This window comes from Peromyscus eremicus, chromosome 14 (assembly GCF_949786415.1).
Source record: "Peromyscus eremicus chromosome 14, PerEre_H2_v1, whole genome shotgun sequence".
In the NCBI taxonomy this organism is placed as follows: domain Eukaryota; kingdom Metazoa; phylum Chordata; class Mammalia; order Rodentia; family Cricetidae; genus Peromyscus; species Peromyscus eremicus.
This window is the reverse complement of record NC_081430.1, coordinates 2,659,873-2,674,832: the sequence shown is the minus strand read 5'-3', so window position 1 is coordinate 2,674,832 and position 14,960 is coordinate 2,659,873. Positions and strand designations below refer to the sequence as shown.

Here is a 14,960-nt window from a genome sequence, read left to right as displayed (position 1 = left end):
CTGATTTTTGATGAAGAACCCAGAAACTCACACTGGAAAAAATACAAAATATTCAACAAATGGTTATGGTCAAACTGGACTGCTGTATGTAGAAGAATGCATATAGCAGTAAGTTTTTTCTGGTCCTGCCTGGCCCTGCAGTTGGAAAAATCTCTCCCTCCCACATCCTGCAGCCATTAGATCCCAAGTAAACACACAGAGGCTTTTATTATTTGCAAACTGTATGGCCTATGGGTTAGGCTTCTTGCTAGCTAGCTCTTATATCTTAAATTCAGCCCATTTCTATCTATATGTCACCACTTGTTCTGTGGCTTTACTTGTGTGCCATTACATGCTTCTCCCTAGATGGCAGGATGGCGTCTCCTCCGCCTCTGCCTTTCTTCTTCCTGTCTCTCTCCTGGATTTCTGCCTGCCTCTAAGCTGCCTTGCCATAGGCCAAAGCAGTTTATTTATTAACCAAGGGGAACAACTCACAGCATACAGAAAGACATCCCCAAGCAAATGCAAATAGACCCATACTTATCACCTTTCACAAAAGTCAACTGTAAATGAATCAAAGACCTCAACATAAAACTGGATACACTGAACCAAATAGAAGACAAAGTGGGGGATAGTCTTGAACTCATTGACATAGGAAAAAATTTTCTGAACAGTGCACTGTTAGCACAGGAACTAAGATTAACAATTAATAAATAGGGCCTCATGAAACTGGGAGCACAGCCAAGGACATTGTCATTTGGACAAAGCAGTAGCTTACAGAATAGGATTTTACCAGCTATGCAACCAGTAGAGGACTAATATCCAACATATATAAAGAACTAAAAACAGAAATCAAGAAAACAAATAACCCAATTAAAATGGGGTACAGAACTAAACAGAAAATTCTCAAAGAAGGAAACTCAAGTGGGTTAGAAACACTTAAATGTTAACATCCTTAGTCATCAAGGAAATGCAAATCAAAATTACTTTGAGATTTCATCACACATCCTTCAGAGTGTAAGATCAATAAAACAAGTGACAGCTCATGCTTGCAAAGATGTGATGTAAGGAGAACACTCATTCATTGATGGTGAGAGTGCAAACTTGTACAGCCACTATGGAAATCAATGTGGCAGTTCCTCAGAAATATGGAAATTGATCTATCTCAAGACCCAGTTGTACTACTCTTGGGCATATATCCAAAGGATGCTTCATCCTGTTGCAAGGACACTTGCTCAGTCATGTCTAATGTGGTTTTATTCACAACAGCCAGAAATTGGAAACAACCTAGAGGTCCCTCAAGAGAAGAATAAAGCAAATATGGTATACTTACACAATGCAATGTTACTCAGCCATTTTTTTAAAAGTGGAATCATGGAATTCTCAGGTAAATAGATGGAACTAGAAAAAGTATCCTGAGTGAGGTATCCCAGACCCAGAAAGACAAATATGAAATGTATTTGCTTATATGTACATATTAGCATTAAGCTGATGATAGCCAAGCAATCTACAGAGTATAGAGTAAAGGGCTAGAGGGTAACGATTGATCTCATTAGGAAAGGGAAATAGAATAGAAAGCAATAGATGGATGGGAAAGAGCTGGAACAGGAGGATCAAGTAGGGAGAGGGAGAAGAAAGGAAGATCATGGAGGGAAAATGGGAGAGACAGCTAAAATTAAGGGTGTGTTGAGGGGTAAGGTGGAAACATAATATAGAAGAAGCTTCCTAAAATTTATTCATATATAAAGTCAATCTAAATGAATCACCAAATAATGAGGGAGACAGTCCCATCTCTTGTCACCAAATGAAGCTTTCAGTACTGGGATTGGGTTACATCCAATTGAGTTATTGGCCAAAGGCCCAAACAACTTGAGTTGTTGCCAAGATTATAGATTGCTCTTCACAAACTAACAGCAAGGACCAATTGCTTAAAACAGCACCTACACAACTCATTGAATATGAAGAAGTTGAGCTGGTGCCTACATAAAACCTTCACTCCTACATTCTATCATCTTTGGTACAAGAGAGTACTCTGCATGCTACCAAAAGAGAAATGTAAACACCCACCCAGCCACAACTCTCTGATCTACAGTGGTGCTCTACATGTAAAATATGCTAGGGCAATGGTGGCACAAAGCTTGTGGGAGTAACCAACCAATATCTGATTTGACTTAAGGCCCACTCCATGAGATGAAAACAATACCCAATACTTAGGTGGCTAAGAACTAGCGACTAGATAGCCTGGGACCTAGGATAAAATCAAATACTACTGTTCTACTAAAATAATATAGTAATGACTCCTGATGACATTCTACTATACATAGATCAATGCCTTGTTCAGCCACCATCAGAGAAGATTCCTTCTGCAGCAGATAGGAACAAATACAGAGACCCACAGCCAGATATTATGTAGAGAGTGAGAGACCTTGGAACACTTAGCCCTAAATGAGATGTCTCCATCAAATCCCCTCAGGGCTCAGGGAACCCCATGGAAGGGGAGGCTGAAAGAGTATGAGAGCCAGAGCGGATAGAGAACACTAAGAAAACAAGGCCCTCTAAATCAACATGATCAAAGCTTATATGAATTTACAAACACTGAGGCAGCATGCACAGAGCCTATAGGGTCTGTACCATGTCTTCTACCTTTATATTATGGCTTCCAGGTTAGTGTTTTTATGGGATTCCTAAGTGAAAACAACTGGGTCTCTGATTCTTGTGCCTTCTCTGTTTGTCTTGTCCAACCTTGATATGTTGATAGCTTTTGTTTTATCTTAAAATATTTTTTTTCATTACGGTGTATTATTATTCCTTAGAAGCCTGTTTGTTTTCTAATGAGCAGCAGGAAGGGAGTAGATGAGAAGGGAAATGGGGAGGATCTGGGAGGAGTAGATGAAGGAGAAACCATAATCAGGATATATTATGTTAGACAAAAATCTATTTTCAATAAAAGGGAGAAATGGCAAAAAAAAAGAGTTCAAAAGTCTCATTAATGCATGCAAACATGTATTAAATAATACAGGATGAAGCTAAGACATGTTTTTAATAAGAAAAACTGTAAGACACAAGTAATGTTCTTTCATTGAATAAAATCATTATTTTGTCTAAGTTAAAGACTTATTAAAGCCTTCTTTAAAAAATGCAAATTTAAGGAAGCTATCAAAATAAGATTAAAAAAAGGAACCAGTAAGGTAATGTATAAAACATAAAAGAAGTTATAATTATGAAGTTGTATTTTGGTGATGAAAAAACAGGTACTTTTTTGTTTTGTTTTGTTTTATTTTTGAGACAAGGTCTTACTATGTAGCCCTGGTATTAAAAATGTTTGCTATGACATGTGGCAATGAAAAAAATGTTAAAGAATTTTGTGTGCTATAAGATTTTGTTTTAAAGTAAAATAACTACAAAATCATACACACACACACACACACACACAAAATCTTTAAACAAATCAAAGGCTTGTAACACACAGTAACTAGATCATCCCGTCCTTGTATCCAGAGAAAAGACCAATAGCTGGCTACAGAGTCAGGGGTTATCTTCGAGGTGTTCAGCCACAGACATGTAGTTGAAGAAGAGTTAAACATCAGAAAGCAAGCTGCCTTGAAGGAAGGAAAAGGCAGTGCAGGCCCCATCAACCCCCAGTAACACTGAGCCAAATCAGCACACTTGCGGCGACCAGAGGGACGCTGACAGACAGAATGCCCAAGCCATGCACAAAGGGAAGATACAGAAAAAAACCTCTCTCCGGGTCCCACCAAGCCCCAGCAGTCTGACAGCCCACTTATAAAATAAACACACAGACGCTTATATTATTTAAACTGTCTGGCCTAATGGCTCAGGCTTCTAGCTATCTAGTTCTTACATCTTAAATTAATCCATTTCTATAAATCTATACCTTGCCACATGGCTCGTGGCTTACCGGCATCTTCACATGCTGCTTGTCATGGCGGTGGCTGACAGTGACTCCCTCCACCTTCATGTTCTCTCAATTCTCCTCTCTGTTAGTCCTACCTATACTTCCTGCCTGGCTACTGGCCAATCAGTGTTTTATTTATTGACTATTCAGAGCAACACATTTGACATACAGACCATCCCACAGCAGCTTCCTCTTACAAAAGATGAGAATTGACAGCAACAGCTCCCTATTTGGCTTCCTTTAGTACAGCTTAGATTTCCTCTGAGGAGCCTTGGGTTATATTAGTTACAACTGAAAGTAAATATCTAGTTTTATTCAGTGTGAGAACCACACACTCTATATTGACTACTGAAAAGACATTCTATCCAAGATGGGATGTGATACAGGAGGAGCATCGAGAAAAGAAGAAACATAATTTCATGAGCCTCTGACCTGTGCAGCAAGTTCAAAGATTCGAAAGCATGTGCTCACATGTGCTCATTCCCTCTTAGAATAAAATCTGTTAAATGATGAGCAGTGACTGGCAGTATGGACCCTCTACCTGGACTTCCAAAAGCTCATTCCCTGTGACAAGCGGCCCAAATAGTTCAGCATTTGCCATCTAACTGTAAAAACCAGTCACTCTACCTAGTCATTCTGCTGCTGAAGTCACAGGCCTTCTAATCGATGACTTTTCAGAACTAATAGATCAAGGATATTTAAGAAAAAAAAGCACTTTCAGATCGAGCTCCTGCCAAATGCTTAAAAGCACGGATTTTAGGTGGAAGGGACTGTCAGTCAGTGGTCAGTGTCAGACTAGCAATCATTAGTCTCTGAATATCAGTGCAAAAGTCTCCCACGAGAATTTCAACTCCAAATGCTAAGATAATATCCCCAACTTTGCACAGAAATTATGAATAGGGAGGCCATTAACTGAATGTCCAGATTCCAAGCATGCCTTCAGTGTCTCATGGTCATGGCGCAGTCTGGAAAGAGGTCTTAGAGCCACCAACAAAGAGATTAAATACAGAAAGGATATCTTAATCCTTATAATAAACTTGGACAACTACCTTATTCTTTCAGTTGCCCTGTTGACACAGCAGTGCCATCTTTGGCCTGGATTCCTCATGACATTAAGTCTATATTTCTTGGGCTACAGAAATTAGTGGTGTCAGTTCTACTGATTTGACTCATGATTTATGTCATAATTGCATGTGCCTTAAAATAAAACAATCATAGCCGGGCAGTGGTGGCACATGCCTTTAATCCCAGCACTCAGAAGGCAGAGAAAGGTGGATCTCTGTGAGTTCAAGGCCAGCCTGTGTTACAGAGTGAGTTCCAGGACAGGCACCAAAGTTACACAGAGAAACTTTGTCTTGAAAAACCAAAAAAAAAAAAAAAGAAAAAAAGAAAAGAAAGAGAGAAAAAAAGAAAGAAGAGAAACAATCATGAAAGGAGTCAAAGGTATGATTAGATTATCCTAGTGAACCTAGAACTACTGCTTCCTCATCAAAGGAGGAGCCATAAGCACTTTCAGAAGAATGGTCCCCCCTTGGACCCTCCAGGAAGAAAGAGTGAAATATCTGAAGACAAGTGTGTAGCCACTAAGTGACAAATGTGCCTTTAGGGGTAAAATCCTGTATTTAACACACCTTCAAAACGCCATTCCTGTTTCTCAGTTGAAACATTTTGGAGAAATGTGAGTATGTTCCCAAGTGTTCCTGGCCACTATTTTTTTCTTATATATGTGTGTGATGCATGTTCATGTATGTGCATATGTCTGCATACATGTGTCAAGGCTAGCAGCTGACACTGGAGGTCTTTCTCCACTGCTTGCCACCTTATTTTTTGAGACAGGGCTCTCTTCACACCTAGAGCTCACCAATTAGCTATGCGAGCTAGCAAGAGAGCCCCTGGTTCCTCCAGTCACTAGCTCTCTGTTATGGAATCAGGGCATTCACCCACCTGCTTGACTTTCTGCATGAGAGCTGGGAGTCCAGACTCAGCTTTACCCACTGAGCCATCTCTCCAGCCCAACATTCACCTTTTAAACTTTTAAACAAGCATTCTGTGACCCTGAACTAAGCCAAAAACATGTCTACCTTTTTCTTTAGCTACTCTTAACATGAGCATATTCAGAAATTTTGTAAATAATCCCATGTTCTCCTTGCCTGCTACACATCATAAATACTTCTCTACCTTTATTTCTAGACTATGTTGGATTTTGGCTGTGCACCTACTCAGATGCAAATTCCTTGTGTTTGGTTATAAAGCCTATGCATTGTCCAACATATAAAATGGCTTTATATATTTAAATTACATATGCAAGAGCAAACATATTTAAATTTCAAAAGTTAGTAGAAAAAAAAAAAAGAAGTCTATAGCACTTTCTGTCCTGTTCTTACAGATAAGATCAAAGCCAAACAAACTAAAAATCAAGAGTTTATCATAGATGAATCAGAAAACTCAAGGTCACATGGTAAACAGCCAGCTGCAAAACTACAAATACAAAATAGAGAGAAGACGGTTGAAATCAACTTGTGTAAGTGTATATGTGTGTGTGTGTGTGTGTGTGTGTGTGTGTGTGTGTGTGTACGTGTACATATGGCCCAGGGACTCAGACTTTACCCCCATACCACCATATCTACAGAGCCCAGACCCTCTCTTGTCCTCCACACCCCAACACCATCACATTATCAAGTTCCATTATAACAGTAGTCTACAGCTGAGAATGATGCAAGACTCAAGTCCTATTTAAGAAGTTCTCAGGGAAGTCTAAAGACAACAAGAAACAGATGAAACAGAAACAGAGGCCTTTGTTACCAACAGTTAGAAGAAACACTCAACAGAACTGACCTCCTAGAGTCTAGGACCTAGAAGACTGGTTCTCAACCTGTGGGTCATGACCCCTTTGGGGTTGCATGTCAGATATCCTGAATATTAGATATTTACATTATGATTAATAACAGTAGCAAAATTACAGTTATGAAGTAGCAAATGAAATGATTTGGTGGTTGGAGGTCAACACAACATGAACTGTATTAAAGGGTCACAGCATTATGAAGGTTGAGAACCACTGCCCTAGAAGGACTAACAAAACCTCACACTAAAAGCCTATTATCATTTAGCATATAGCACACCCTCCTTTCAACTAAAATAATACAAAGTACACTAAAAGACCAGAAAAACAACAGTCTAACTAGACAAAAACAAACTTCAGAACCAGAATCATGCATTGTAACCAATAAAAGGGTCCAATTCTGCTACTGATTGAGAAAGCCAATGACCCAGGAAACAAGGAGATGGGACAAGAAAGAATGTTTTTAGTGTTCCAGGAACACAGAAATGGGTTTGCTTGCAATTCAGCTTCTCAAATCTGAGAGATTGGGGAGCTACAGCACAGTGGTAATGGGGGAGAAAGATGTTGATCAAGCAGGGAGATATTCAGGTCTTTTGGGAAGTGGGTAGGGATCTTCCAGGAACCTGCTCGCTAACATCTTTTCCCTCTTTTCACAGTTTAGTATTTCTTATCATGGTATCTGGTGTCTTTAACCTTGAAGTAAGAAGAGGCTAGGCAAGTCCAGTTCAGAAACAAAAGAATTACAGTTCTGAAACAAAATCTTTCTTGGATGATCAGCATGTCCATTTGCAGATTTAAGAGGGATTTGACCTAGGATTAAGCAGCAAGTGACAGACAACATATGACAGCAAAGATGCCAACCCATTTTGTCCTGTTCCCATCACTGTCAGACATCTACAGGTCCAAGTGTTAGCAGCAAAACTGGCCTCCAAGTCCCTGAAAATTGCCCTAAGCAGCTGCATATTATTACCCACACAGCAGTGGCCTTATCTATGGCAAAGGTAGTGGGAGACTAACAATGCATTGTGTATTTGTGTTATCCTGGCTAGTTTTGAATCAACTTGGCATCTGAGAGGAGGAAATGTCAATTGAGAAAATGCCTCATAAGACTGGGTTATAGGCAAGCCTTTAAGGCATTTTCTTAATTAGTAATTGTTGTGGGAGGGTCCAGCCTTTTGTGGGTGGTTCCATCCCTGGGCTAGTGGCCCTGGGTTTTGTAAGAAAAAGAACTGAGCAAGTCATGAAGAACAAGCCAGAAAGTAATCCTTCTCCATGGCCTCTGCATCTCCTGCCTCCAGGTTCCTGTCCTGACTTGCATCAGTGATGAGCAGTATTGTGGAGGCATATATCAAATAACCTCTTTACCCGCCCCCCTCCACCACCCAAGTTGTTTTGGTCATGGTGTTTCATTACAACAAGAGTATCACTAAGACATGTGTGACCTCCAAAATTAGTGATTTTTAAGTTAACTAAGACAATAAAGAGAGGTTTATTTCCATTTTTCTTCATTGATGATTGGCACAAGGGGCTAAGGAAGTAGCTTTGTTGAAACCCTGGGTTCAACACTGAGCACCATATAAACTGGGTATAGTGGCTTATTCTTGTAATTCCAGGACTCAGTATGTGGATGCAGAAGAATGAAAAGTTCAAAGTCATCCTCAGCTATATAGCAAGTTGAAGACCAACCTGGGCTACATGAAACACTATCTCAAATAAATTTTAAATTGACACAGATTTTGAAATTACCATATCTGATAGTATGATGAGAATGGCCTCCATACGCTCATATATTTAAATGCTTGTTTCCCAGCAGGTGGAACTGTTACAGCAGGATTAAAATGTGTGGCTGCTAGCATTTAGACATTACCTGGCCGGTGCCTTGGGAACCTTGCAGGCAATACCTTGGCCCACTCAGGGTACTGACAATGTCATCCTATGTAGCCTCATTTGTGCATGCACTAAGCCCCCTTTAAGAGGTGGGTTCTGCCCACTTCTCTCTTTCTCTCTCTCTCTCTTTCTCTTCCCACCTCCTCTCTTCCCACTTCTCCCCTCTCCTCTTCTCTCTTCCCTCTTCTTCTCTTATCTCCAGAGTCAAACTCTGCATCCCTTCATCTCTTCCCTTGATAAAATCCTCTACATGAGCTCTGTCTGCATGATGTGAGTGACTTTCCGACATGCCCCTTGGCTCCATCCACCAAGGCTACCACCTGCTGTTTTAAAAATACAATGGTGGCCTTGTAGGAGGAAAGATGTCACTTGTAGCTGAAGTTTTCCTGTGTCCCAGCCTGCTGGCAGTCTGGACAAATCTCTCCCACTCGCATCCCCCAAGTAAACACATAGAGACTTATATTACTTATAAACTGTATGGCCAAGGCAGGCTGCTTGCTATCTGTTCTTATATCTTAAATTAACTCATTTCTATAAATCTATACCTTGCCACATGGCTTGTGGCTTACTGGTATCTTACATCATGCTTCTCCTCCTGGCAGCTGGCAGCCTCTCTCTCCTCAGGCGTCTTCCACCCAGCATTCTCCTCTCTCCTTGTGCCACCTACACTATCCTCCCTGCCTGGCTACTGGCCAATCAGCATTTTATTTATCAACCAATCATAGCAACATATATTTACAGCATACAGGACATCCCACAGCAGTCATTGAAAGCTCACATCATTCCCAGTGTGCCTCTCTGCCTCCTACTTTCAGATCAAGGTGTAAGCATTCAGCTATTCCTGCCACCAAGTCTTTGTTCCAACATCATAAACTCTAATCTGCTGGGAAGAAGAAGAAAGGTGGATTGTGAAGAGTCTAGAGCAAGACACAGAGGACGCAGGAAATAAACATGCTGTGCTGAAAGAAGGTACCACCACATGGCAGAGGGTAGATAAGAAATATGGGTTAATTTAAAATGTAAGAGTTAGCTAGTAACAAGCTTGAGCTGTTGGCCAAGCATTTGAAATTAATATTTAGTCTCTGTGCATTTACTGGGGAGCTGGCAGCCCTGATGAAAAACTTTACCTACACTAACCCTCTGAAATTATAAACACAGGTTAAATGCTTTCTTTTATAAGTTGCCTTGGCCATGATGTTTTATCACAGCAATAGAAAAGAAGCTAAGATAGTGCCTGTTATTTAATGGTACTCCTCAGAACCATGACATCAAGAGGGCAGCAAAGTGACTCTTCACGGTTAACAGAGGGAGAAGTACCAGGCTAGAAGTCTATATTCAAAAATTACCTAAAATTCCTCTAAATGACAAATTAAGAATGTTCAATTCCAATATGATAACAGTTGTTATTTTTATTGAAAATTCATTTAATATTCTGATCACAGTTTCCCCTCTACCATTTTCTCCCAGATCCTTCCCACCTCTCCTCCCATCCAACCCTACACCTTCTTTCTCTCTCTCTCTTTAGGATACAAACAGGAATAATAATTAAAAAAAAAGAAAAAGCACAAGATATACACACACACACCATACAAACACAAAATTGGAAACCATAATATACAAGCCAAAGATCAGTAAGACAAAAAAAATGCCCAAACACTCAAAGGACACTTCATCCTACCACAGGGACACTTGCTCAACCATGTCCATTGCTGCTCTATCATAACAGCCAGAAATTGGAAACAACCTAGGTATCCCTTAACAGAAGACTGGAAAAAGAAAATGTGGTACAGTTACACAATGGAGAATTACTCAGCTCTTCAAAAAAAAATACATCATGAAATTTGCAGACAAATGGATGGAATTAGAAATAATCATCCTGAGTGAAGTAACCCAGACCCAAAAAGATAAATATGATATGTGTATTCGCTTATATTTGGATATTAGCCATTAAATAAATGATAACCAAGCTACAATCCATAGACCCAGAGAGGTAAGAAGAGATTGAGTGTGTGTGTGTGGGGGGGGACATGGAACTTCCTGGTAGGGGGAAATAGGATAGATTTTGTGGGTGAACTGGAGTCGGGGGAGGGGAATGAGGACAGGAAGATCAGGTGGGAAGGGAAAAAGGAAGGGGAAAGGAAAATAGGATTGAGGGAGGGAATGAGGGTAGAAACATAAAATTGAAGAGCATTTGAGGAACATTTGAAAGATGGTATAGAAACCTAGTGCAGTAATATGCAAAGACAATCTAATGAAGTCTCCAAACAATGAGGGACATGAAATCCCATTGACCATCTATCACCAAATGAAGCTTTTGGTGCTGGGACTAGGTTTCATCCAATAGAGTTGTTGACCAGAGGTCCCGTGGAAATCCCCAAACAACCCAGGCTGTTGCCAAGACAATAAATTGATCTCCATAAGCTGACAGCAAGGCCCAATTGCTGAAGACAACACCTACACAACTCGTTGAACATGGAGAGGTCGAGCTGGTGCCTACATAGAACCTTCACCCGATGTTCTAATGTCCATGACACAGAAAAATACTTTGCAGGCTACTAAAAGATAAAAGTAAACACCAAACCAATCATAAAACCTTCGATATACACTCTGCCATGCCTGAAAAATAGCTGGGGCAATGGTGGCACAAATATTGTGGGAATAACCAACTGATGTCTGATTTGACTTAAGATGGATGCATAATATGGAAACCATACCTGAAACTATTTGGGTGACCAAGAACCAAAGTCTAGATAGCCCAGAGATTTAAAACCAAATAATACTAGTCTTAAAGAAAAATAAAAGTAACAATAAAATAACTCTTAATAATATTCTGCTATATCATAGCTTAATGCATTATTCAGCCATCATCAGAGAGGCTTCCTCCTTCAGCAGATGAGAACAAACACAGAGACCCACAGCAAGACATTATGCAGAGAGAGACTTTGGAACACATAGCTCTAAAAGAGATGTTTCCATCAAATTCCTTCCCTCGGAGATCAGGGAACCCCACAGAGGAGGAGTCAGAGGAGTTGGGGAGACAGAAGGGATGGAGGACATCGGGAGAAGAAGGCTCTAAAACAACTGCGCAAAGCTCACATGAGCTCACAGAGACTGCAGCAGCAGTAGGGCCTGCCTGGGTCTGCGCCTGCCTGGGTCGGCGCCTGCCTGGGTCGGCGCCTGCCTGGGTCGGCGCCTGCCTGGGTCGGCGCCTGCCTGGGTCGGCGCCTGCCTGGGTCGGCGCCTGCCTGGGTCGGCGCCTGCCTGGGTCGGCGCCTGCCTGGGTCGGCGCCTGCCTGGGTCGGCGCCTGCCTGGGTCTGCGCCCGGTCTTCTGCACATCTGCTGTAGCTTTCAGTTTAGTGCTGTGATTGAGGCTCCTGAGTGTATAAATGAGTGAGTTTCTGATTCTTGTGTCTCCTCTTGGTGCTTTTTAATTTTTCTATTGGCTTGGCTTGTCCTGTCCAACATTGATATGATGGTTTTTATTCTGTCTGATTCTGTTTTATTTTGTTATATATATATATAAAATATATATTGTTTGTTTGTTTGTTTGTTTTTGTTTTTCGAGACAGGGTTTCTCTGTGTAGCTTTGCGCCTTTTCCTGGAACTCACTTGGTAGCCCAGGCTGGCCTTGAACTCACAGAGATCCGCCTGCCTCTGCCTCCCGAGTGCTGGGATTAAAGGCGTGAGCCACCACCGCCTGGCTATTTTGTTATATTTTGTTGTTATCTCCTAGAAACCTGTTCTTTTCTAATGAAAGACAGAAAGGGGGTGGATCCAGATGGGAGAGGTGGTAGGAAGGAACTGGGAGGAGTAGAGGGAGGAGAAACTGTATTCAGATTATATTGCATGAGAAAAGAATCTATGTTCAAAAAAGATAAGGGGAGAAAAGAGAAAAGAAAAAAGAAAACAAAAGACTGATTTTTTTAAAAAGAAACAAAAGTCAAACAAAGCAATATGAGACCAAAATTTTTTTTACAAAGACGCCACTGAGTTCATTTTGTGTTGGCCATCTACTGCCGGTTATGGGGCCTACCCTTAAGTGTAGTAGGCATCCCTGGAAAAAACAATTTTTCATTTTGAAAAAAATATGAAATGGGTTTTTGGAATTGGGAGTTGGAATAGGAGCTTGCTCCGTCCACTCCACGCATCGACCTGGTATTGCAGTGTCTCCAGGAGCGGTGCACCCCCTCGGGGAAAAAAAAATAATAATAAAGTTCAAAAGTGATGTTAACAAATGCTAGTTTTCAGTTCCTGATAATATTTTGTCATGTTCACATCATCTCTTCAGAAAAGAGAAATAACAGTTACAGATAAAATTAAGTCCCCCTAATGATAAGCTAATTAATTTTTATAGCTACTGTGTCTTGAGAGTTACCGATGTCCACAAATTGAAGGAAAAGTTAGAAGCTGATATCTGAACCTAGAGAGAATAACTAATCCCCAAGCACTTGTCACCAATGACAATTCTATAGTGCTACCTCTAGCCCTAGTGTTAACACCACTCTGTTTTAACACCAGCCTTCTCTAACAGAGTCACAATTTAATGTCTTCTAAACTCAGTGCTCATGTGTCAAAGTTATAATGGTAATATTAGCAACAACAAACCTGAATATATTGACAACATATTGTGTAGTTATAATGTAGACATACATTTCACATACCTAGGGAAGAACTGGGAACGCTTACTTCTGTTTTTTGGATTACCTGTGAAGCAAGTTGGCATGTTTGAAAGGAGACATAGGCTAGTTGTAAATATGTACTGCAGATACCAAGCATGCCACTAATTGTAGAAAATAATTAATAACTGATAGGTTGGGAGAAAAAAGAAAATGGAATTTTGTGAACTGCTAAATTAGAGCCAGAGATGGTAGAGGAAGAAGGGAAGTTTTTAAAAATTAGAAACAGAGAAGTTATTAATATAACTATGTAACTGCTTCAAATGCAGGCAGTCTAAATATAATAATTAAAAGTCAAGAATGTCGGAGGACTTTAAAAAATCCAAGCCCAATAGGTTGTCTCTAAGAAAGCCACTTTAAATAGAAAAACAGAGTAAAAGTAAAGAAATGAATGAAGTTTTGCTTTGACAATACTTATCAAAAGAAAAGTATGTAATTTTAATTAACTTCTAGAAAAGACATCTTTAGAATAAGAAAATTCCTGAGTGAAAGTATGTTGAATTCTCTGAGAAAACATAGCACTTACTAAGCCACATAGAATCAGTAAAGGGTCATCTATGTACCTGAGACAAAATAGTGATAGAGATTCAAGAGAAAGGGAATCAATCACTGTTTTGTTTGAGAATTCAGAATTTTCTCAGTAATTGACAAATACAGAAAATCAGTGAAGATTTAATTGAACAAGACAATACCAATCAACTGCATCTAATTGACATTTATGGCAATTTCAACAATAGAAGAATTAATATTCTCTTTTAAATATATACAACAGTCACAAAAAACCACATTTGGGGCCATCAAATACATCTCAAAGAATGTAAGGGAACAAGAATCATACAAAGTACACCTTAGACCACAGTAGAATCTCACTAGAAAGCAATTAAAGAAAGATGGCTGGAAATTTCCCAAAACTGTTAGGTATTAAACAACCCACTTCTCAGTGACAAACAAGTCAAAGAAGAAGTTCCAAGAGAGATTTGGTAATTTCTAAAATTAAAATGTATAAGAACACACAGCAGTGGTCAGATTTTGGACATGTGGCACAAAATTGTCATATACTAAAGCTCACACTCAAGAAACACATAATCATGTTACAAAACTAAAGTTGAAAAAAAAACTCAGGAAAATGAAACCTCATAGTGTTTTAAGTAAGTTTATGATCTTGAGTCATAGGGCATTCATAGATACCCTTGGCCTGTGGGCTGTGGTTTGACATAGAGTGATACAGTAATGAACGCATATACATAACAGAAAAGAAGAAAGCTCAGTAGCCTAAACCTCCACCTTAGGAATCCATATGTAATAGGGTAACTGAAGACTGATGACTAAGAAAAGAAACAATCAAAATTCAGCAGAGAGCAGTGATATTGAAGCCAGAGATAGGTATAGGAAACCAAAATTTGAATTTGGGGAAAGGTCCATATATTGACAAACTTCTAGTGAAACTAACCAAGGAAAAAAGTACAGGTTACTAGTATCAGATATGAAAGAATAACCATCAAGAGTCCTGTAAACATTAAAAGAACAATAAAAGAATGCTATGGATAACTCTGCCTTCAAGTTTTATAACATACAGGAATGGATCAGTTCCCTAAAAGACACAAACTACTAAAATTCACACAAGGAGAAACACATAAATCTAGACAGGCTTGTTAAATAATT

General features: G+C 39.8%; 1 non-coding gene across 1 annotated transcript; it reads left to right on the top strand.

Annotated features, from left to right (window-relative positions):
• Positions 1–12,616: 12,616 nt before the first annotated feature.
• Positions 12,617–12,811, top strand: LOC131924825 (U2 spliceosomal RNA). Its single transcript, XR_009383081.1, has one exon. It is a non-coding gene; the product is annotated as a U2 spliceosomal RNA (small nuclear RNA).
• Positions 12,812–14,960: the final 2,149 nt, after the last annotated feature.